Source organism: Manis javanica, chromosome 4 (assembly GCF_040802235.1).
Source record: "Manis javanica isolate MJ-LG chromosome 4, MJ_LKY, whole genome shotgun sequence".
Lineage (NCBI taxonomy): Eukaryota > Metazoa > Chordata > Mammalia > Pholidota > Manidae > Manis > Manis javanica.
This window is the reverse complement of record NC_133159.1, coordinates 5,086,789-5,111,972: the sequence shown is the minus strand read 5'-3', so window position 1 is coordinate 5,111,972 and position 25,184 is coordinate 5,086,789. Positions and strand designations below refer to the sequence as shown.

The following is a 25,184-nucleotide window of genomic DNA, read 5'->3' as shown; positions in this document are numbered from 1 at the left end:
AAAGCATTTCTGTTACAAACTGAAGTATGATGGTTGTCTGAAAGAAAAGCACTTGTTCAATTGTTTGAGTTGCAAGCTAAACTAGCCACTTTTTCCATGGAACACCACATTTACTCAAAAGACTGACAAACTATGGTTATTCAGAGTTGAGTATTTGGCAGGACTTCTTCTGGCCAAGATAAAGTAACTGGGGCCAGATGTAACCCCTGCTTGGAAAAACTAAAAAGCCGGACAACATATAGGAAACATCAGTTTTCTAGGCATTGGACATGAGGCGATGAAGGACAGTGATCCCTGAGAGGTGGAAATAAACAAAGTGAGACCTACACATATGGGAAGTCATTCATGCTGAAGGACAATGATACCAGGTGGAAATCTGCATCTACAGAAGGAAATGAAGAGCATCAGAAATAGTAAATATATATGTGGTAAACATAAGAACCTTTTAACTATTTCAACCTGTTTAAAATATAATCAATTACCTAAAGCAAAAATAGAAATCAATCATGGGGTTTATAACATATGTAGTAATAAAATGTATGAGAACAGAAGAAGAATAAAAGGAAGGAATGGAGCTATACTACTGCAAGGTTCTTATACTACACATGTAGATGGTGATAAGAAGATATATACTAAAAACTTTAAAACAGCCACTAAAATAACAAAAAGTTGTAGCTAATATGCCAAGAGAGGAGATAAATGGAATCATAAAAAACTCTCAGTTAATCCAAAAGAAGGCAGGAAAAGAGAAAAGGGGAACAAACAGTATATGGAAAAATAGAAATCAAATGGAAACCCAACCATATTGACATTCACATTAAATGTAAATGGTCTAAATAGTTCAAGTAAAAGACAGACATTATAAGATTGGGTTAAAAAGCAAGATTCAACTATGCTGTCTACCCGATGCCCAGTGTAAATATAAAGAAAAAAAATAGGTTGAAAGTAAAAGGATGCAAGAAGATATACCATACCAACATTAATCACAAGAAATCTAGAATGGCTCTATTACTATCACACAAAGCAGATTTCACAACAAAAAATATGAGCAGGGATACAAAAGCTCCTTTCGTAATGATAAAGGAGTCATTTAATCAAGAGAACATAGCAGTCATAAACGTTTAGGCACAAATCAAGAATGCATCAACATATATGAAGCAAAAACCAATTGAAATACAAGGAGAAATGAACAACTCCACAGTTTCAGTTAAAGATATCCACACTCCGTCCTTAATAAATAATTGACAAAACAAGTAAATATAAACACAGTAAGGATGTAGAAGACTTGAACAACAGTAACAACGAACTGACCTAGTTGACATTTATAGGCTGTTCCATCTAACAATAGCACAACACATATTACTTTTAAGTGCACACAGAACCTGTACCAAGGTAGAGCATATTTTGAGCTCTACAATAAGTCCTGACAATCTTAAGAGAACGAAAAGAATCCAAGTCATGCAAGTATGTTCTCTGACCACAGTGAAATAAAATTAGAAATTAATAACAGACAGGCATTGGGCAGATATTTTTTTAATGAACGTAACAAGACTATCACTCCAATTGACCATATTTGCTGCCAAAATTTGAGTTTTCAAATAAAAAATAGAATTTGGGAAAACCTGTATTCCCCATTATGAGTTTGACAGCTTGCAAAACCTAAGGACTTTCTAATGTCTTTCATCCATTATGATTTTAACAAAGGTAACCGCTTAGAAAGTGACACTTAGAGAGTTTTGATATAGTATCAAAGAATATTCACAATTCTCTGAGGCAATTAGAATACTTCTTCCTCTTCTGTTACTTATTTTTGTAAGTCTAAATTTCTTCATATATTTCAAGTACTGTAACAGACTGAAGGCCGAAGCAGCTATGAGAATTCAATCTTTCATTAAGCTAGATAGACATCAGAGATTTGCAAAATGTAAAAATAAAAATTTACTCTCTTCACTAAATTTTGTTTTGTTTAAGAAAATACAGTTACTTTTCATTTAATAATATGCTATTTATGTAAACAGGAAATGAGTTTATTACTGTTATGCTGTAATGAATTAATAGAGATTTTAATAACTTCTCAGCTTTAATTTCTAATGCAGTAAATATTATAGTTATGTCCCATAAACAAAAGCTCTGTGGGGTCCTCAATAACATTTAGGAGTGTAAAGAGGTTCTGCAACCAAAAATTTCAAGAACTGTTGCTCTAGAGAAGTTGAACTGTCAGTCATAGGCTATACCAAAAAGAAAGTGTTTCCTGGTATTTGCAAAATCACTAGGAGATTCCAAGGTAAGCAACAGACCGTTCAAAGTGGATGGCTAATAGAGCCCTTGATTTTACAGGAACATTATAATGGGGATGGGGACAGAAACAAAGGCTGCCATGTGTTGAACCCTACTATGGGTCTGCAATTTTCTTGAACTGAAATCCTTACTATTCAACAACCTTGGAAAATGAGTATTATTCCCATGTGATGGATAAAGAAACTGAGGTCCAGAGAGATTAAACAAATTGCCCTAGAAGATGAAGCAGTCAGGTTTTTAATTCCTATCTGTCTGATTCCAAACCAGTAACACCTCCCACTTTCAAATGTCTCTGAAATTATGCCATGACATTCTCCTGACTCTGCTGTATTTCCTACCTAGCACTTGCCTGACAACAAGTCCCTGAGCATCCATGCACTGTCTCTCTCTGCCTTATTAGAATGTAACTCCATGAGTTCAGCAGAGATTTTTGTCTATCCTCCTATATCCCAAGGTCTATAACAATACCTGGGAAAACATAGCAGACGACCAATAAATATTTGCTGAATGGGTGAATGAAAGAATCATGTGGTAATAAACAATTCTGTAATCTGTGCTGCTTAGAGCTCAATTCTCACTGATATTTGTTTTAGGCCTAGTCATTTTTTTAAGTAAGAAAGTCCTATAGGATTTAGTTTAGGCATACCACACATTCATACAATGGATAAGGGGTGCGACAAACTGCCCCATTTTATGGAAAGAGAAATCAAGCTCCAGATGGTTGTTTGCTCCAGGTCCTGAGGTGTCAGGAGAAGCTCCCTGGCTCCCAGTTAGTGTCGGGTCCCCAGGCCTTAGGACAGAAGCCTTTATTTAGTTTGGAGGAAGGAGGGGTGAGGTGTGCATTCCCAGCCCCTAGGAAGTAAGAGGAAGGATTGGGAGCTGGACAATCAGTCTTTAATTTGTTTTGAGTTATTTTAAGTTATTAAAAATCCTAACTTCAGAATACATTGAGGGCCAGGTCAGAAAAAACAAGAATGCATGTTTATTCGTGTCTGACAGCTGGAACACTCTCTGAGCCCACGCACGGAGCAGGACACAAATGGGCAAAAAGACAGCAATCTTCAAAGCCAGGGGGTGGGGACACAAAGCAAATGACAATACCAGAGTGCCTCTCTCAGCCCCACAGGGACACCAGTGACAGGTACCACAGGGAGTCCAGAGCCAGGCACGGTGGCCAAGGGTTACGACGACCGGAGAAATGCTGGGAAAAAGGGTAACCTTGACAGCAGGACTTAGGTTCATGGACGGGAGCAAGAAGGAAGAGGTGTGGGAGATCAGATTGTAGTTTCACAGAGCAACCAGAACCCTGCCTGGAGGGGATGCCGATGTCTAAGACAGCATCCATGAGGCTGAGAGTGTTGAGTGTTCTCATTGGCTCATGCTGCGACTTCTGGCTGTAGGTCCACTCTGACCACAGGCGCTACCACCCAGAGGCTCATTGGCACTAATATCTGTGCCCTCCAAGCAAGACAACCCAGTGCCTGACACGCATGTCACTACTTGCTCAACCACATTGCACACTCACCCTCTTCAGCTTCATTTCTGCCATGAACTTGTACCTAGAACAGTGTCAGGAAGAAAATGCTAAAGAGCATTTCTGGTTGACAGTCAAGGCCTTACTAAGGGAACAAATAAAAATTCATCCGCCACCAAAAACACCCAGCTGAGTGCACTGAAAACACGGGCCCAAGTGACCACCACAATGCCAGAACAGATAAGAAAACATACCATGGCATATATTGATCTCTAGGTCATTAAAATATATAACCAGGGTTCAGTTCGTCCCTTCCGCCAAGTCCAATGGGCCTCCCAGGAGTCAGGCTTTCCGTCCTTAGCCTTAATTGCTGATATTTAAATGCAGCCCATGTATTGCTATTGATTCTCAAAGCAGCCTTTTAATGCTGGTATTCATGATGTTATCATGAATCTCAGCAGCGCGTGAGTGGTGTGTGTCTGCGTGTGTCCAAACGCGAACAGGAAAGGTGGGTTATGTCTGTTGCTTTTTCCCCAGAGGACAGAGAGCAAAGTGTCCCATGAACCCTTCAGGTGTTTTTCCAACCATTCTCCAGCCATCAGAGGCTGGAAACTTCCTGAAGCACAAACTCTAACCACAGCTCAAAGGAATCCCAGGACCAGGGAGCCACCCCAAACCCAGCCCTGCCGCCTCCCAGAGAAAGCTACCAGTGCAGGGGCACGACCTATGGAGGTGGGCAGCACAAGTTCACTCCAGAGAAGACGGACAGATGGACGTGGATCCCCCCAGCTGCTAATTTCTGGGACAAAGTTTAGGGAAATGCCCCACCCCCAGCCTCTATTTTCCTCTTATTGGAAACCACCCATGAAGGTCTTTAAACCCCTTGAAACTAATTTTATCAGCTGAGCAAATACCTGCATTTTGGCTAGAGGAGACACAGGCAGCAGAGAGACCCGTGGGCAGTGCCATGCATGGCCGCCTAGGTGTGAACATAAGAACAGCAGGAACACGGCACCCCAAGCACATCCTTGCGGCTCCTGGCTGTGGTAGCTCGTTCCCCTCCCAGCCTCCGCCCACCGGGCGCTCTCCTCACCTGCCCGTGATCAACTCTGAATTACCCCGTAGATTTGCTCGGACTCTGCTCCCCAGAAAGCCTTCCCAGCCCCGGTCCCAGTGGGGAAAGCAGTCACCTGTGTTGATCAAATCTCTACCATTTACCAATCTGGCTCAGAGTGGAATTATCTGGGTTCCCACTGCTCTGGGAACACGTGAAGACAGAGTCAATGTCTTAATTATTTAGGTGTTTTCTGAGCACCTAGCCCAGGGCCTGGCACAGAGCCACACTCAAATCCCTGATGGACACAGTACACCCACCCTCCTCAACCACCCCTACCCCGATGAGGCCGGAGGGGCTGACGAGATGGACCCCAGAAACATGTGGCTATGTTGCAAACCCTGCATCCCAGTGTTCCCTCGAATACCCTACGGCCCTGTAAGAGTCCCCAACTATTTGCCTGTGCATCCTGGAGGTCTGAACATTCCCTCCTCTCCGCAGCACAACAGCACGCACGGCCAGGGCCCCCAGACCTCTAGAGCCAGCTCTCAGGTCCTGAGCCATCCACTCCCACTGGGGAAAGTCATTGCATTCAGATCAGCTGCTGCAGCAATAGGTCAGGCTTCCAGAAGCCTTCCCCAAACGCTGATTAATGGCCAGGAGCAGCTCTTGCGCATCTCATTACGCACAGAGCTGCAATGAAACCATCTTTGCTTTACAGTTTTGTGCAAGACATAAAAGTGGGAAATATCCCAGCCTTCAGAGAGAGCAGGCTATGAATATTGAAGCAGACCAGGTTATTAATCCAGCACCATTAGTCTTAGGGAGTCGCCCCAGCACTGACCCCCTGGAAGGAAATTTCTCTTGCTGTCCATTTCTCATTTCAAATTATCCATAGAGCCACCGTACCCACCACCTGTGAATTATTTGATATTTTGGAGAGGAAAGTAAACAATTTAAAAAATCAGCAGAACTTAGGGGATCTATAAATTCTTAGCAAGTTATTTTCGGAATGAAGAAAGCTGATTCATATGGCACTTTACTCACCAAGATTAATTTAGTTTGCTTTTTTCTTTTATTAATAGGAGGTAAGCACCCTGGAAAGATCACATTTTCATTCTCAGCAGCACCTGTCAAGGGGATCCCAGGCCCACAGCCCTTATTTGAAGGTTTATCCCCAAAAGGCATTCATGGAGCAGACACCGCAGTAGCAACATGTCTGCAGGAAACACCAGGAAGAGACACACAGGCGCTGTTGTTTATAAAGGCCAGCAGTACACTGCTGGTGCTGACTGAAGTGGCACATTTTCCCCTATGAGTATCTTCGGGAGACTTATGAAAATACAGAAAGCAGGCTCTATGTTGCTATCCTGCATTTTCCCCATTTTATATTTGTCCAAATGAATGAGGTCTTCCCGAGGTTGTTTCCCTGTGGGTTTTAAGATACCTCCTTATCTCTGATGCTCATGATTTCTACCATGACACAGCCACAGGTGGGTTAGCTTTTATTTATTCTGCTTGGGACCCCATGTTCATTTTCAGTAGGAGGGCTTGTATCTGTCTTTATTCCTTCCGCTCTATTTCTTGCAAGTATGCCTCTCTCTCATTGTCTTATTCTTCTGAGACTCCCATTAGATACATGTTGGACCTTCTCATCTGTACTTTCCATCTGTACGTACCTGAGCTACAGTCTGGAGGACCTCCTCAGAATTCTCTTTCTTTCACAGTGTATCTATTCTTTGGTTTATCTCATCTATTAGGAGTTGGCTTTGGAGTCTTTTTTTTTCAAGTTTCAAACACTACATATTTTTACCTCTAGAATAATTCATCAATTCTTTTTTAAAAACTGTCCCATTATCTCCTATTAAAGTCTTACATTTATGCCTGACAAAGTTCTAGGGTTCCCAGTAGTTCTGGGTCAAATTCTATGTTAGGTTCTCAGCTCAGGGATTCTGCCCTACAAGGATGGTGTGCAATTTGCTCTCATATCTATACACACTGGAGACTTGGTATCCCTCTATCTCATAAGAAACTTTTTGGATAGAAACAGCTTGTGGGTGGGGGCACACTATTCCCCTGGGCCAATGGATAGAATCATTCTAGTTTTTATTAATAGAAAGGATGGCCCCTTTTTGCACCCAGTTTCATGCAGGAGATCTAGTTCCACCTCTCAGGACCTGTGAAAACCCCAGTAAGGCTACCCAAATTCAACTCTGAATTTCGTCTTCATTTCTGATATGATACCTGGCAATCTCCCAATCTTGCCTTTGAACCCAACAATATTTTTGCTGCTATTATATATAACACAAATTTTCTATGGGTTTAGAGTTAGGGGAGCAATTACTACATATGCATGGTCTGTGTCTTGAATGGAAGTTATACTGTAGCCCCTCACCTTACCCCAAGGGCTTATAGTCTTGCCTAATATTCACCAAGAAAGCACTAAGCTATAGACATAGCTAGTCCTCTTTCAAACACCTCCGGTATATGGCCAATAAGCACCATCCAATAAGACAGAGAAAAGATAATGGCAAAAAATGCCACCCAGCACTTGGGGCTCACTTACGTCTCTAGGATTTCAGAAGTTTGCCTAGACACTCCAAAACCTTGGAAACCAAGATCTGACTGAATTTGACTTATTTTAAGAGAGGCTGTCTGATATCATCCTTGACTACTAATTAAGGAGGCCAAATCAAGATGAAAATCTCAGTCCTCATGTGCCCTTGTTGCGCAGCCAGCCACAGGGGAGTGAGCCCTCCAGTGCTCATGTCAGGGCCATCCTAGGCCCTTTCCAGAGGCCCCTTTCAGTGGCCAGCCAGGCGACGTCTGGACAGATGCGATAATAAGGAGCTCCTCACCCAGGACAGAGGGCACACTGCTGGGACCCGGGATGAGTCAGAGGCAAAGGGGTGGTGCCCACAAGCAAGAGAAGCCGAGACCACCTTTGCTTCAGTTTAAACCAAATCTCAGAGGTAGGTGGCAGGCAATTGCTAACACACTCTGCTCATCGCCCCAAGTGGCTCATGTGCCCCACCCCGTGATTGGTGGTAGAGGACAGGTCACACTCTGCAGACTTGGATGTGAGGCAGAACTTTGCACCTGACCCACTGTGTGGCCTTGGGCAGGTCCGTCACTTCCCTCCTCTGAGTCTCTGGTGACAAACATAAAAGCTATTTCATAGGCTTGTTGTGCAGACTAAACCACTCCCTGAACACAGCAGTGGATGCTCTAATAATGATGTTAGAGCACCAAACCCCAGAAATAAATGGCCCCGTGCTGGGCCTCAGCCTCCCTCCAGTTTACAGGCAGGCAGGACGCAGGGTTTTCTCAGTCAGATGCTCCAGCACATTTGCTCATTGCTCTCCCACTCCAACCTGATGAGGTTTTATAAACAGCTCTACTGAAGGAGACAACATACAATAAACTGCATATGCTTAAGGTGTACAACTGATCGGGTCTGACATGCATCTACACCTGTGAAACCATCACCAAATGAAGACAGCAAACGTATCTGTCATCCCCAAATTTCCCTTGTGCCCCCTTGTCAGCCCTCCCTCCTGCCCCTGCTTGCTCAGTACAATGGGCAGGGTTTGATTATAATAAAAAACCTAACAAGGAAGAAGAAAAGAGAAAGACATAAAGGGAGGGAGGGAGGGAGACAAGATGAAAACACCTAAACAGAACACATGTCTGACGGCCACACTATGGCCCAGGGAGACGGGAAAAACCAAGAAAGAAGGTGCACGTGCAGTGAAAGAGACAAGAGAGGCTGAGGACAGGGGAGCCCGTTGTCTTCTTCCCCTCTAGGGCTGGCGCCACTGCCCGCGATGGCTCACGGCACCCGGCTCACGTGCAGGCTGCAGCTCGGCAGGGACGCGGGGCCCACGTGCCCCACGCACCCCCATTCTTCACTGTCAAGGTCCCTCTGCAGCACAATTCATCACGGCCACATTCAAAAACTCCCCAGGTAAATGCAGAGTGACTCCACCCGGCAAGGGCTTGATTGCCCCAAGGGGGGTTTCTCAAAGCATCTCTGACACCCTCATCTGGTCTGTGTCAGCCAGAAGCCGGCGTCTGGGCAGGGCCACTTAGTCCTGAGACTTGAGCAGAGAAAGGCCAAGAGCTGGGGTCAGCCAGGCCTGGGCTGCCCACACCTCTGCAGGATACATCACCCATGGCCTGAGCCTGGAATCCGAGAGGCTGGGCCAGGGACAGGTGAGGGCTCCCTGGGCACAGAGCAGGAGACCCACCCTACTCTGTGCAACAGCCAGGAGACAGAGCCCCGAGCCCGGGTCCTTCTGAGGAGGACGTGCCCATGGCCGCAGGTCAGCCTGCCCATCCCTAGGCCTGGTGACTGGCCCTGGTCACGCTGCCCCATGTCATGGCTCACGGCCAAGCCCCCAGGTCACAGCCCCCGCCACCACGACAGAAGCGGTGTGCACACCCCGGGAGCCCTTGGAGAGTCCTGACCCCTCAGCCTTGGGCATCGGATGGCAGGAAATTATTTCTTTATCTACTTATTTATTTACTGCCTGTATAATTTTTGGAATATATCTTAGCCCTAATCAGCTCCAACTCACACTCCTGACTGTAGAATGAATCACTTCAGCACGCAGAACAGAACCGGCTGCTGTAAAAAACGGACCGTCCCTCTGAAGGTGACATGGCTGCATATGTGCTCTGCTGGAAAGTGGGCGGCCAGTCATGTCAACCCCCAAACAGTCCCCCAAATGAGAAAGCATCATGCCTGCCACTCTGGGGCTTGAGACTAAATTGTTTCTGGAATTGCAAACCCCGTGGTTGGGAAAGAGGAGGAAAGGGAGCCGCTGACTTTCAGGACTGTGCTAGAGCGTGTACCCCCAGGGGGTGGCATCAGGGACGGTCCGGGCGGAGCAGCGAGCGGGGTAGGGGTGAGCCGGCCAAGGAGCCTGGGCGGAGCTGGACTGGGTTTCTCCGGGGAAAGGCTTGGCGTCAGAGTCAGAGGCAAAGGGCTCATGGCGCTCTGCACCCTTGTTTTCTATCTGGAAGAAAATTTTTCCTGTTTACTCAGCAGCAGAAGAGACTTTGGGTTATGGCTTCTTCACATATGGTGCCAGTGTCTTGTACACTGATGGCCCTAGTGCATTTCTGACAGCAAAACACTGTCCCCCGTGCCCCATTCCTGGGAAGCTGATCTCATGCAGGAGATCCTGGATCATGCAGGATCCAGAGTTCTGCTAAGTGGGACACCCCCCTACGACTACCCCCCTCATTCGGGGGCTTTGTCACCACCACCCACACCTCCAGGAGGCACCCTCATGCACGTGTCTGCTCTTACATGGGGCATCTTGCTGAATTTTCACACAAAGCCGAGGTCCCATCCCCAGCCCAATCCAACTGCTTTGGAAGGTATCACTGGCAACAAGCAGGCTGCAGTGCAGAGGGAACTGTTTCTAAATGTCCCCAACTTGCCTTTACAGAAGCTGTTCAAGTGGACAACAAAGGCTCAGGCACAAAGACCCTTCGGGAGGTTGCCTCTGTCTGGGGGCGGGCCAGCTCCTCAGACCCCAGTTGAGGACTGCACTGAAGACACAGGAACCATCAGCAGTCCTGTGGCACTGCGGGCCTGGACCTCCACACCGCTCCTGGGTCACATCCACCTTGCCACCAGGGCACCAAAGGGGTGCAGGCATGCGCTCCACCCACCGCGTGCCCCTGCCGAGATGGCAGTCCACAGAGCCAGAGCTGGAACAGACACCTGATGCCAGGAGGGATGGTCTCCTGTCCCCAGCGCCCTCCCTTCTGGGTCCCCAGGCTGCTCCCCTGTGGCTGAGCATGAATAGCAGAGCCAAGGCACCGGGTCGAGCCAGAGAGCTGGCTTCTCTCAGTAAAATGACTTCAGAAGACACTAGAAGCTTTAATAGCTGGGCAGGGAAAGAATGGGCATTAGAACCAAGAAATGGCTCCAAAAATGGTTTTGACCCGAATGACGGGAAGCAACGTAAACACGCTCCGTGATGCCATGGCTCATGGCTGGGAGGGTCGTCTGTTTGTTGAGACCATTTTGTTAGCTACTGAAAAGACATCTATAAAAGCAGCCGTGTTCACAATTTCCTTTTGCTAGTCTCCTATAACTGGCCGTATTATTAATTTGGATGGGGACGGAGGCAGGGTTGGAAGGATAGAGAACATTCAGAAGTTATCAGGGAGATCTCCAGATGGGGAAAAGAGACTCCTGCATGAATCTCATCCCTGCCTATCCTTTTGGGGACAAAACAATACTAAAATGTCCCTCCTCTAGGGAAGCGCACCGGGGACAGAACCGGTCTGCACCCCGAGCCATGGGCGCTGTCACCCACAGGCAGGTCCAACAAGGTCCCGCTCCTGTCCTCAGCAGCCTCTCACTCATCGACTCCCCAACTTCTTTCTTGTTAGACTCATCTGAGACCATAAAAAACTTTGCAAAACTTGGCTCAATGGGGCCACTTTCTGATGTAGGAGCCAAGAAATGGGTCCAAACCCCAGCCCCAGCCCCCATCGCCCTGACCTGGACAAACCCCTTGACCCCTCGGAGCCCAAGAGGACCACAGTGGTCAGTGCAGAGACCCCGAAACCACTGAGGGTGGAGCCACGGACGGAAAGGCGCCGTGGCAGGCGTGTCCGTGAGGGATGCTCCCGTGGCCGTCTCAGAAACCAAGGCCCAGCAGAGCATGGCTGCCCAGAGAGGACCCAGCTGCACCCAGTTCCGAACTGAAGCACTTCTGAAGAAAGCCTGACTGCTGGGGGCCCTCCCTCTGCTCTCCTCGGGGCAGTGAGGGGGCAGCCACAGAGGGCGGGCACGGGGCCGCTCCAGCACCAGCTGCCTGGGCACTGGGGCATCCAGCCCATCTGGAGGGCACCACGCTGAATCGGGTGCCCCCAGGAGAGGAGGCAGAGAGAAAAAGAACGACCCATAAAAATGAGACGGGGCCACAAGAGCAGGCCTGCCCTTTCCTGTCTCTCTTTGCTTAAAGAATAAACATAAAGACATCAGACAGTATTTCTAAATCCTACACACATTAAAACGCTCACATAGTTCAAACTGACACATAGGGGCACCCAACGAGTACATCGCTAACAAGCAGAGAATTTACATTTCACAAAGAGCGGGTGCCACTTCATTAGAAAACCCTCCTCGGTCGTGTTTGTACAAGTCTGCATGAGTCGAGGTGATCTAGTCATGAAATCACATTGCCTCAGAGCCTGAAGAGAACACAGAAATCACGATTTGTTAAATCATCCTTTGACAAATGTGTACAGAATCAAGTAAGGGAAATAAGGACCAGAGATGGGAAGCAGCCTGAGCAAGATCACACAGCTGGGACTGGCTTGGCGCACAGGCCTGCTCCGGACCTTCCCAGGGCAGGGTGTTTTCCTGTGCTCACGAACGGCTGCAAGCGGGAGCGACGAACACAGATCCCCGGCACCGCCTGGGGAGGCCTTCCAGAAGGCGGAGGACTGTGGGCAAATGGCAGAAGAAATCCCTGTTAGCAAGTTACCTTGGTTTCTCTTCTGTCTCCCCTACTAACAGGGTGCACAGAGAAACATTGTTTTTAATCAGGACATTGACGGTTGCTTAATAGAGAGTTTTCTAGGATAAAGGAAATACCAAAGTTCCAGAAACTTAATTTCACTCTAGCGGCACTCGCCATGGCTCATGCCTCCAGCCTCCTGACACCAGAGTCCTGCTGTTTGCATAGTCCTTGGAAGGCACTAAAACATGAATCCAAGCCTGCCCCTGCCCTCCCACCCTAGCAACACAGGACACAAGCAAGAGGAGCTAAAATCCACCGAGAGAAGGTGCAGATAAGGTACGGTGAGCGGATTCGGGCCCAGCAGCCAACAGGAGCCCACTGCTGACCCGCACACGTGGACGCTCTCAAAGGCCTGGGGCTGAAGCCAGCCTCAACACAACACTCTCGAGAGACCAGACAACAGCGGTGCGGAGTGCCTCGCCGATCACGGGTCAGGTGGGGACAGAGCCAGGGATGTCGGGGGACGGAGCTATTCCGTACCCTAGTTGTGGTGGTGGTGCCATGTGTTAAAAGTCACCGAAATGCACATCCCCAAAAAAGCCAATATTATAATATTTTAAATATAAATTTAATTTTATAAAATTTTATAATTTTAAAAATAAAATTTGAGAAATTGAAAACAGTGACATGACACGCATTCAGTGGAGAGGGAGACCAGTCCGGCGGCAAGCCCACCAGGAGACGCCTGACCAGAGCATGAAGGCCACCAGGACCGGAGCCCGGCAGCAGCGGAACACTTCAGAGCAAGGGTGCCAGGTGGGAGCATGTTGCCAATCGCTAGAGGGGGTGGTTCTGCAGGACTGAAGTGAGGGGTCCCTGGAAGGAGTGGGGGAAGGCGGCGGGAAATCCAGCATGGACGCAGAGCCCGCCGCTGTCTGCGCTCAGCCCCCCGAAAGGGGCTCCTGTGCCACGAGGACACCGCAGCTGCCCTGTACGGGAGGTGACAGTCTCTCCAAAGATCAGAAATCTTGGAAGTTCCAGGGTACCAGTCCACCGCGTAAACCCAACGCAGCACGAGAAACTCTGACTTCTAAACTCCTGGCCCCGTTCTGAGGGGATTCTGTTCTATCATTTCCAAAATTTCTTGACTGGAAAGAATAAGATCAGAGACAATCAGAGCTCAGAGATGTACAGATCATTTAGCTTGCAAGTCAGGGAGACTATAGGATCCAAAAAGGGCTCCATGCCCTCCTCCAGAAAAAGACGCAACGAGACTCGTGTAAACAATGCCCAGCTATCCCTGAACTCCTTGCCTCTCACCCCTGGATCCTCTGGGGCCCTCGGACTACCCACAAGTCCCAGAATGAGATTCCTGGACGCAGCCCCAAAGGCCCGGGCTTCCCCATAGCACAGGTCTCAAACGCGGGAAGTGTGATTTCCAACACACCCAGTCCAGCCCAGGCGCCCTGCCGAGGAGCCTGGAGATGGCACCAAACAGAAGATGGCTCCTTTTTGGAACTGAGTCAAGTGTTGAGTTTCTAGAAGTAAGTGGATTGAAGGAAGTGCCTGAATGTCACCTTGCTGCATTAAAGTGGCAGCTTGGACATTTTTACCTGCAAGCAGGTGGGGCTTTAGGTACAAAGGGCCAGTCCATGCAGCCTCCTGTCCATCTCTGCAGCGTGTAACAGGGTGAGCTGGCTGGCGTGGAAGCAAAGATGAGCTCACCTTTCCAGAGGGCCTTGGGCTTCCCAGGAAAGGGAGCCCGTCTCCAGCGGGCTCAAAGCTGACTCAGTCTCCAGCCCCGTCGGGCCTCCTAGGCTATTTATAAGCCTCACACCCAAAACACACACTGTTGTTTGCAGCTTTTCCAAGGCCAGGCCCAAGGCTCCATTTCAATTCAGGTTTCCATATGTGCAGACATTCAGCAGATACCAGGAATGCCTCCTGAGAGGGTGTCCAGAATAAGAGCTGGATGGGACCACCCCAGAACAGGAGTACCTGGGAGCAAAGCCTGGGCCTCAGCTTCCCCACACCCACAGGGCTGAGGGTGCTGGCACAGTGCCTCCAAAGGCACAGCTGCCCGGCTCCCATGCTGTCCCAGCAGGCCCCGGCCTCTCGCAGAGCAGCCCACAAAACCTGCACGATGGGCAGGCTCCCCTCTCCCCCGCGGACTGGGCTATTTTAAGAGCTGTATTTTTAGGACGAGCAAATGCGCTGGGTTTCTATCCTCCACGATCAGGGCCTCGCCTCTGCTGGCAGCTGCCCTGCAAGGCTCCCGTCTTTGACTTTGGAGGGCGCTTTCAGCTGGCTGTTTGCGGTTTGGGGCATTAGGCAGAGGAGTCTCAAGGAGGGCAGTGCTGTGGGCGGTTCGGGGACTGGAAGAGGACAGGCACGGCATGAAGGGGAACTCTGCCAGCCCTGGAAGCTAAGAATTGCAAAGGTAAACTTGCCCTCACTCCCAAGAACATACAAGGAGCCGACAGAGTGCAAAGGGCCCCATCTGCAGAGAGGAGGCACCAGGGAGCCTGGGTCCACCCTGACCACCTGTGCCACCTGCACCCAGGAGCAGAACATTTCCAAGTCATACTTTGGTCACCTGCACACAGAGGTGAGGACAGCCGGGCCCCCGTCGCAGGGTTCCTGCGAAGAGGTGAAGCATCATCAAAACCATTCAGTCCTGACAGCCCCCGTGAGGGGTAGGCATCGCGCTGGAATCACCACCAGGCTTCCAGCGTCACTTCACGTGGGGAGGCCCCCCTCTTGGCTTTCTCCTCGTGCCACGCCAGTCCTGGGGACTCCAGCTGGGACAAAGCCCTGGCTGTGGTCCTCCCCCCACCATCTCCACACCCTCAGCCAGGCCTCCCTGTCCTTCTCGGACACCCATCTGTAGAAATGCTCAGAGCAGGATTACTCACAGCTGCCGAAAGGCGGAAACAACCCAGATTGCCCATTGATGGGTGAATAAACAAAAAGGCAGTATATATGTGCACTGGAATATTACTCAGCCTTTAAAAAGGATGAAACCCTGACACATATGACAGCATAGATGAACCCTGAGGACATGATGCTCAGTGAAACAGGCGAGACAGTAAGGGACAAATATTGCAGGATTCTGCTCCTACAAGGTACCTAGGCTGGTGTGCCAGATGCAGAAAGCAGACTGGGGGTATCAGGAGAGGGGGCTGGGGGGTGGGGGGCTAGTGTTTATTGGGACGGAGTTTCAGTTTGGGAAGATGAAAGCATTCTGGGAGTGGGTGGTGGGGGTGGCCACACAGCAATGTCCTTTATGCCATTGAACTGCATACTTAAAAATGGTTCAAATAATAGATTTTCTGTTATGTCTGTTTTACCACAGTTTTTTTTTAAAGATAACCTGATTCTAGGCTGCATTTGCAGAGCTGAAAACTGGGCACACCAGGACCTGCCGGGACGTCTGCCAGGCCCTGATGCGCACCGTGGACCCCTGCCTCTGTGTCTTGGCTTCATGCTCACTCGGCCGGAGACGGGGACGGAAGAAGGGCTTCCATCCAGAAGTTCAGCACATTCATTCAAATATTTGTTGAGCAGCTGATACACGTAAGCTGGTGTTACAGGTGCTAGGGACACTGCAACAGGAAAAGACACAAGGGTCCTTGGGCTTGTGAAGGCCCCGCCGTCATGGGCAGGAAGGAAAGACACGGGGTGAGTAGTGAGCATGCCTCCGCTGTGGTTTACCAACTGCAGGAATGCTGTGCAGAGGGGTAAGTCGGGCGAGAGGGGTGGGGGGAGCTGTCGCTGGTGGCCAGGATAGGGCCCGCAGAGAGCTGACCTCTGGGAGAGAGTAAGTAAGGGCTCACATGGAAGGAGCGTGGGCTCTGTCGGTTCCTGTGGCACAAGCCTTCCCCGCATTGTCTCGAGGACTCTGGGCTGTGTTTTCTCCACACTGCAGATAATGAAACAGGGTCTCATGTTAAGCAACAAAGAAAAGTGGGAGCTGACAGTGCAAGAGGAATTAAAGAGCTTTTCCAGAAAACCAGAAAGAAAGAGCAGGAAGTGCAAATAGCCAGGCTCGGCCACCTGGGGCCAGAGGGGTGAGCGCAGGGCCAGTGTGGCTGGAGCAGAGGGCCGGAGGGGGACCGACAGGAATGGAGCTGGTGGGGCAGGAGGCGGGCGTGGGGGCCCACAGGCCAGGACTGTCAGTGGAGGCCCTTGTCCCTCACTCTCAGTGACAAGGGAGCCCCTGGAAGCTCTGAGGGGTGTGGGGGGTGACTCCTCAGCAGCACTGCTCTGGCTGCCATCTGGGGAAAGACTGAAGGGGACACAGGCAGGCCTGGAGGCCAGCCGGGGGTGCAGGCCGTGCTGAGATGCAGGTATGTCTGCAGGCGGAGCCAGCAGGGCCTGCTGAGGGGTGGCCTGTGTGGAGGCAGTGCTCAGGGGATCCAAGGGTCCCTGCCTGAGGCACTAGCAGGATGGAACGGCATCACTGAGAGCCAGTAGATTGGATCTTGGGAATGACCAGAGTGAGCTTTGGGGCTGCTGATGAGCGAAGGAGACCCAGCAGTGGTTGGACAGGCGTGTGGGGCCCCGGAGAGAAGTCCAGGCCGCAGACACCCGGTTGGGGTTAGAGTCAGAAGCATGCGATAGGGTGTGAGTGGCAAGCACAGGGAACCCAAGGCCAGAGGCAGAGGTGCTACAGACTGTCGGGAACGGGGAGGAGGAGCCCGCAGGGAGAAGGAGTGGACGGGGGGGAAGCTGAGCAAGTCCCAGATGGCCTGGGCAGCAGAGAAGGGGCCGTGGACCCTGGAGAGCCAGCACTGGGGGCGGCCAGGGTACGAGGGCCAGGAAGCGGCCTCAGGAGCCCAGCCTGGGTGGTGCACCGGATGAGGCCGCCGGGTGGAGGCTCGTGGGAGCACAGGCCACGTGGCGCCCTGGGACACCGGCCGCTCTCTCCCAGGGTCTGTCTACCCAAGAAGAAGACAGAGATGGCCAGTAGCTGGAGGGGAGAGAGGTTAATTTTAACAGGTGATTTTTATTTTCTCCTTTACAACCTTCTAAACTTTCCATATTTCTATATGTTACTTTTTAAATTTTTTTTATTGTGGTAAAATACACATAACATACAATGTACCATCGTAACCATTTAAAGTGTGCGGTTGAGTGGTGTGAAGCACGTCCACACTGTTGGGCAGCCGTCACTGCCGTCCATCCCCAGGACTCCGTTCATCCTTCAAAGCTGAAGCTCTGCCCCCACTAAGCACCAACTCCCCCTCCTGCCCTCTCCCCAGCCCCTGGCACCCACCGTGCCAATTTCTGTTGACTGAGTACCTCATGCAGGCGGAACCCTACAGTATTTGCCTTTGTGACAGGCTTGTCATTTAGCATAATGTCCTCAAGGCTCGTCCATATGGTAGCACATGTCAGAATGTCCTTCCTTTTTAAGGCTGAATAATATTCCATTGTATGGCTCCACCCCCTGTGATTTATCAGTCTATCCATCCACGGACACTTGGGTGGTTTCTATCTTTCGGCTGTTGTGAATAAGCTGTTGTGAACATGGGTGTGCAAACATCTCTTCAAGACCCTGCTTTCAGTTCTTCTGGGTATATACACACAGGTGGAACAGCAAGATCATATGGTAGTTCTATTTTTAACTTTTCGAGGAACAGCCGTACTGCTTTCCACAGCGGCGGCTCCAGTTCAGCCCCGCAAGCAGTGCACAGGGGTTCCAACGCCTCCACCCCGAGAGGGGTATTTATAAGATGGGAGGAGTCACTGCATGGTTGTATACTGATGCGGAGGCCCGGGAAAGAGAAAGATAGGCGCTTGGGAAGGCCGGAGAGCAGGAGTAAGACCAGCAGTGGAGGACGAAGCCAAGGCCTCCCGGGACCGGCAGAGAAGGTCGTTCACGGGCACGGCAGCGGGGCACGGCAGCAGGAGCCAGGCGGCTTGGGCAGGGGTAGCCGGAGGGAGCTGCGATCCTGCTCAGCAAGGTCGTCAGCCAAGAGAGGGCAGGAGAAGCGTCGGGGGCTCGAGGAGAGAGAGGTCACCTTGCAGACTGGTAGGAGTGGACGGGGACCCAGGGAGCCGCTGAGCAGCACGTCGGGGCCGTGGCGGCAGCATGCTGGCAGCTGCCCCGGTGTGGGCAAGGAGCAGGTGTGCCCTGATTTAACCAGGGTTGTGGTTTTTCCAAGTGAGTAGAGGAGGTGAGAAAGGGCCCGAGTCAGACGAAGCATGGCAATGACACCGAGTCCGGAGGACGTGAGGGAGTCGGGGGGGAACGGGGAGGGGAGAGACCTGGTGGCATCAGGGGTTTGCAGGGCCGGCTTGGGGCACTCAGAGCAGCGTGGCCTGGCGAGGACAAGGCCCAGACGACACACGTTATTGAGTCTCCACCCGCCGGCCTTGGAGTGACAGGACCAACGGCATCTCCCACCTCGTGGAGCTTACTGTCCAGTGGGGAGAATGTACCCAACAGGAAAGGAGCGAAAAAATAAAACACCTACGAACTGTGATAAACGTCACGAGGGAAACAAACAGGCTGAGGCAGAGACGGGCACGGGCACATCTGAGCAGAGGGCTCGGCCCTACCTGAGACCTGGGTGAGCAGGGACCGTCCTGTGCGTATGGGGCCAAGGGAAGGCCCAGGAACCTTCAGAATGGAGAGCAGTGCAAGCGGGGATCAGAGCGGGGCCGGAGGCAGGAAGGCCTGCGGGCAATGGTGGGCGGTCCGGAAGGCGATTCTAAGGGCCGTGGGAGCATCTAAAGGGTTTTCATAACAAATTAACTGGCTGAAATCCAACGTGGCACATCTTCATCACCAATTCGACCAACAGTGTTAGTGAGACCAGCCACAACGTCTGTGCTGGCTTCCTCCTGACGTGACGGGAGATCAGTACAGAGCTCCCACACACAGCAGGCAGTGCCAACCGGGAGGTGTTTGTATGGGCAGATGCTGGATGTTTGGGCTTATGATTTTTGCCCCGAAACCGGGACTGGGTAAGAGAAGTTGCCCCCTGCTGGTGCCTCACAGGGGCCTAGGCATCCACAGACACCAAGCTCAGCCACTGACCAGGACACAGTGCCACACAGAGCCTCGTCCACTGCCTGCTCCACCCAGAAGGCTTCTGCTGAAATAGAGGGAAGGAGCCTGGAGCATTAGAGGCCGTCAGCAAGAAATCTGATTTCTCCAAAACGTGCAAACAGGAAGGCTGGTGGCTGTGGGGCTGGGGGAGCAAATGACGGTAGAGGCACGTAATTCCAACCTGGTCTGCTCTGCGAGCCTTCCATGCACTGTCTCATGGGCTCTTGGGCCACATATATTTCCCACTTTATAGATAATGAAACAGGGGTCCCCCACATACAGCTGGCAAGCAGTTGACTCAACATTTGAACTGGGGTCTTTCTGACTCCAAATCCAAACAGCTAAGCAAACAAAAGTGAGGAGACACACAGGCTGCCCTCAGAAGCCTCCTGGCACCCTCAGAGCTGGCCCAACCTGGAGGCTCCTGGACCTGGATGAAAAATAAGGAGCCCAGATCAAGGAGCCAGTGCAGCCCTCACGCTCCCCATCAGCGTCGTCAGGCAAGTCCCATCTCTTCTCTGGCTTCCGCCCTCCTGAGAGCCAGGGGCCCCTCTTGGGAGTGCCGTCCTCTCAGCCAGCGGTCCGTGCTTATACCTGAGGACATTTTCCCTGGGGATCCCAGGCGGCGCTCGAGCCTGGTGGCAGGACGGTGCGCCTCTCTGTCCACGCCGGCCCAGGACAGTCCCCAGCACCTCCAAAGGACAGTGTCCTCAAATCCGCACCTGAGGCGCAGCAGCCTGCTCCTCAAGAGGGGCCTCCTGAGGAAAGTGGGCTGGAGCCCCAGGGCGAGGACGGCGGGAGAACATGGCACGTGACTGATGCACCAGTGGGCGGCTCAGCACGCACAGCCTGGCCGCAGGAGCCCGGGCGAGGGGCAGATCCAGGCCCACAGCCTCGTCAGTAGGAGGGGTGGCCCAGGGGCTCTACACAAACCCACTGATCCATGGCCTCTCTTGGCCATGAAGCAAGCTTGTGAGTGCAGCCTGGGCCAGGGGCCAGGCAGCCTCTGCTAGCACCGAGCCAGGAGCCAGTGCGGCCCGGCAGACAGCCTCACCCGCCGAGCATCCTGAGCTGCAGGTTCGGGGAGCAGCCCCTGCATGAGGCTCGTCCCCTTCTGAGGCTGCGGCCGATCATCCAGGGGCCACCATGGCAAAGGCACCCAGCAGCAAAACGGGACTGACAGCCCAACTGTGCAGATGACATCCAGAGCAATACGCCCAGGCCGCACCGGCCAGCCCCTCAGACACAGACGCTGGAGCACCGGAAGCCACCCAGCCAGACCCTGGTCCTGGAACCAAACAGCCCCCAAAGCGCTCGGACCCCGGTTTCCTGCCTGCCCTTTCATGAGGCCTCACCTCCAGGGAGCCTGTTCTCTGACCTGACCTCGAGTGCCTCCCCGCGAAGGGGCAGCATGGGCCAGCAGGGGCAGCCACCTGGTCCCACCCCTCAGAGTCAGAGCAGATGTCCCCCAGCCCCTCGGCACTGAGGCTGAAGGAGCCCCCGGGAGTCTGGGTACGAGCCTGCATTGTACTGAGGGGCAGACGCTGTGCCACCCCAGCCCTGATCTCCACTGAGGGCAGAGAGCTGAGGTCACTGCTGACTCCAGGCCCCACAAACAGCTTTGCATCCAAACCCCACGGAGAACCCCCAAATTGCATCTTATTCAAGCCACCCAGGAACTCTGTGCAACTAGTTGGCTAGTGCAGAGAGGTGGGGCTCTGGGCCCAGGGAAAGGGGGAGCAGGCTTCTGTTACCTGGTTTGTCTCCTGCTTGCTTCTCCTCTCAGTCTCTCTGTTACACACACACCCCACACAACCCCGCAAACAGACCAGCCGGCTCCTAAGAGCTTTCCCACTCCCTCTTGCCCCAGCCTAGCCCCCAGCCCCCACAGCCCCACCTACCCAGGCCCTGGGGAACAAGCCACCCCAGAGCTGCCCCGCAGCTGCCTAGCTCCCAAGCAGCTCTGGCTCTGGGGCAGGCAGGGGAAATGGGAAAGCGCGTCATTGCCAAGCCCTCCCTTGGGCTGGAAGCAAGGCCAGTGCTGAACTGGGGGAGGAAAGAGCAGGAGGAAAGGGGAAAAAGAGGGGAAAGAGCAAAGCAAGCCTGGAAAGATACCCCAAAACCTGAGCAGCCGGAGAAGGCCCCAGCTCTGACTGCCCCCAGAACCACCGCCCAGGCCACGTCTGGGAGCAGGGGGCCACTGCCGGTGCTGCGGCCTGCAGGCCAGGCTGGGTCCAGGCTGTACACACGAATCCCCACACCACCCAGGCCAACAGGGTTCATGGCCATGTTGTCAATGGGGAGGCTGAGACTTGGCAAAGGATGTGACCTTAATGAAGGTCACACAGCATAGAGTGACCCTCCAGCTTTGGGGCTCCTCCCCCAGTGGGGACCACCACTGCTGGGGAGAAAGCAGAGGCACAGCAACAGGGAATGTGACCTGAGCTTCCTGCCCAAGGCCTGGGGATGAGCAGCCCCCTGCTGACTCTCGTGAGGGCCTCCCCAAGGGCTCCCCACCTAGGAACAGTGGCCGGAGGCTGAAGCATCTGCGGACTCCCTCGGCTGATTCTCCAGCACAACCGTAACATTTATCCGTAGGTCACTTAAAGCATATAGATCAGGTTAAATATTTCACTTACTAAATAGCTCATATAGTTATGGATTCTACCATAAATGAGCAGAAAATTAATTCTTTCTGCACCTAATAATAGAAAATAATCATCTTAAATGAATATTTTACAGTTTGCACTTATTAGCAATCCAATTCTTTTAGAGCTGCTTGTGAGGGGCCCCAGTGCCTTATGAAATTTCAGCAAGTCTAGATGAAGCCATTAACTTGTAAAGTTCTACCGACTTGGAATAGATACAGGGTTAGAATGTGCTCACCCAGCCCGACAGGGTTCTCTGCGAAGGGTGCTGGAGGCCCAGCCACCTGACTCAGGCCCCTGGCTCAGCTCTTCCTTTCTCCTGGGTCAAAGGGGAAACCGCAGGCTCAAAGAGGAAGTGACTAGTGTTGATGGCTCTACGTCAGCAAACCAAGACTTAAAACCTAACCTAACTGCAGTCTCAGCTCCCCGGGAATGTAGCCTTTAACCAGTCAACAGAATCTCCTGGTCAGCACTAGGCGACTCACCAATAGACGCCTTCTGTTCCTCTTAGGAAGGCGACTAAAACAATGGGTTGCCTGCCAATAATTTCTATTTTTTCTGTTCCTTCTCTACCTTTAAGCACCTTTTCTTCTCCACAGCTCAACAGAACTCCCTCCCACTTGCTAGATGGGATGCTACCCAATTCTGAATCAGTTAATAAAGCCAAACAGATCTCCTGTCCCGCGCAGAGCCAAGCTCCTTCCCGGCCTGTCTGGATTCTTCCACCTGGTATCCCGCTCATGTCGATTAAAACAAGAAACCAACAAGCCACAGAACTTCTACTCAGCACACACTCTGTGCAAGGCGCTGTCTGCCTCTGTCCCCATGACACTCCTGTCACCATCAGGGAGTCCCCTTGCCCCTCCCACCTCTGCATACACTGTTTCTCTGGCTGTGCACCAGCCCTTACCCTGTATCCCTGCATGTGGTTCTAGGAGGATCTCACTGGAGAAAACCTGAGGCCCCAGACAGGAATGAGGGTTTCCTTAAGGGCATGGCTCCTTTCCTATATCCCTCTACCCCAGGGTGCCCCAGGCGGCACTGACCACAGGGCACACCTCCACTGCCTCCCTGCATTCCAAATCCCACCGGGAGAGAAGCACAGGCCCCAGCAGGGGTCCACACCTTCCCTTTCAAATCACTCCTCCTCCTGAATAAGGAAGTGGCGCCCACCCCAGGCCTGCCTCCCACCCACTCTCACTGGCCCGCCACTGGCAGTACTTTGTGTACTAATTGAGGAGTCTGTTTTTCAGGCCTTACAAACTCTAGGTGTTCTGTAAGTCAATGCAGTTAACAATCATTAAGTACCTAACACATGTAAGAAGCCTTGAGGAGGGTGGCAAATGGAATGAGCCACCAGTCTCTCTCCCCTGGAGTTCATAACCTAGGAAGGAGGCTAGGGTAGACATGAGAGGCATTTCAGACAGGCTGGGATTGCTGCTGTAAAAAGCAGGGTGCTGGGAGCCCCCAAGGGGCCTCTGGGGAGGAGGCAGCCCCTGAAGAGCAGGCAGGACCAGGCATCCCGGGGCTGCAGGCTGGGTCAGGCAGCAGGGGCCAGAAGCAGGAGGGCAGAGGTGGGGTGGAGGGAGCCAGGTTGGAGCTGATGGCAGGAGGATAAACGGAGACCGGACCGTGCCCCTCACGTAAGACCCTGCAAGATGAGCGTGCTGATGGCTTTAGTGACAGAGCAGCCCTCTTGCCAAAGCTGGACCGTTTCCTTCGAAACAAAATAATCACACACCTTTTCACGCCTCGCTCTTGCCCACAAGCACCAAGGCATCTGTAGCTAAACATAAAGCCGATTACTATAATTGATGAATCTTGTTTTTTATCTTATACTTCTACCTGGCAGCCTTGTTGGAAAAGTGAATTTTGTTATAAGCCATCACAAGTCCTTACTAGAAGCAAATGGGATATAAACCAAAATAAATAAATAAGTCCTCCAAGCAGGGAAAAAACAAACTCTAAAAAGTATACATTTTCAGTGTTGGATTTCATAAAGAGGTTAAAGGGGAGATCGTAAAGGTGAGCGGGTGATGAAGGGAAGTCCTGTGGCTCAGACGGAGACAGGCTCCTGCCCTCCACCATGGAGATGAGCCGGGGCGTGCTGGGTGCAGACGCTCCTCTGGGACAGGTGATCAAGGCTCGGCCATGGCAAGTGACCAGCACTGGTGGCCCGAGGGGGGGCTCATCCTGCTCCCCTTGGAGAAGGTCACCAGCACCTCATCCCCCCCACCCGTGCTCCTGAGCTTGCCACAGAGTGAGTGAGCTTCTCCCAGCCCTATCACCTTCCTTAGACTCACTAAGCTGATTCTCTGTGCCTGGACCCCAGGAAATCCCGAAGGGGGACAGGCTTTGGTTTGGTTTGCTTCCATCAAATACCAAGTGAAAGGAATAAAGCATGCCACCTTCCGTTCAAGGGGATTCCTGGAACTAATGCCACACTCGTAAAATACTACCGCTTATTTTTTTCCTCTTACCACTTTTCTGTACTTTCTGGATTTGCTGTAAGGAGTATATATTATTCTACAACAAGAAGAAGTAAATTCTGCTCCTAAAAATCTTTTTGCTTGCCAGATCTTACTATCCAGGGTTTTAAGAACAGAGTTGGGAGAATCAGAAGAATCAGAGAATCAGAACCAGGGCCCAAGACTAGATTTAAATCTGGAGAGTTTCCAAACTCAAATACAGTGGGCGGGTCTAAGAAGCAATTCCCAGTTTCTCTTCAAGTCCAAGTCCAGCAAGCCCAGAACACAGCCTGGGTCACGCCGCCCCCACCTTCCCCAAACCCTCCCGCGCTTCAGGTCGGCCTCAGCCTCTTCTTCTGACTTGCCAGGCCTCTCTGGGTCCTTCATCCATCACACCCCCGCCCTGCCTGCTCCCCACCACCTCTAGAGCTGCCGCTGCACCAGGGCACCCCACTCCCTCGCCAGACAGGCTCTGATTTCGAGGACTCTGCTGAAGGCTGTGTGCATCTGAGTACTTCACGTCCACTTGTTAGGTGGCTTAGCGTGTCCACTCTGAGGACATCGGAGGCATGGCAGCCCTGGCCAGAAGCATCTTTTCCCCTTGTCTGTCCTGCATGGTGCATCAGTCTTAGATGCTCCAGCTGCTGTAACAAAACACCATAGGCTGAGTGGCTTACATAACAGAAAGT

General features: G+C 51.6%; 1 protein-coding gene and 1 long non-coding RNA gene across 14 annotated transcripts in view; one reads left to right on the top strand and one right to left on the bottom strand.

The window, feature by feature from the left end:
- Positions 1-25,184, bottom strand: part of CAMTA1 (calmodulin binding transcription activator 1) — an 806,010-nt gene that overhangs the window by 594,985 nt on the left and 185,841 nt on the right. The window lies entirely within an intron of this gene.
- On the top strand, positions 14,598-23,805 carry LOC140848808 (uncharacterized). The gene is made up of 3 exons (XR_012129952.1): positions 14,598-14,759; positions 15,716-16,000; positions 22,627-23,805. It is a non-coding gene; the product is annotated as an uncharacterized lncRNA (long non-coding RNA).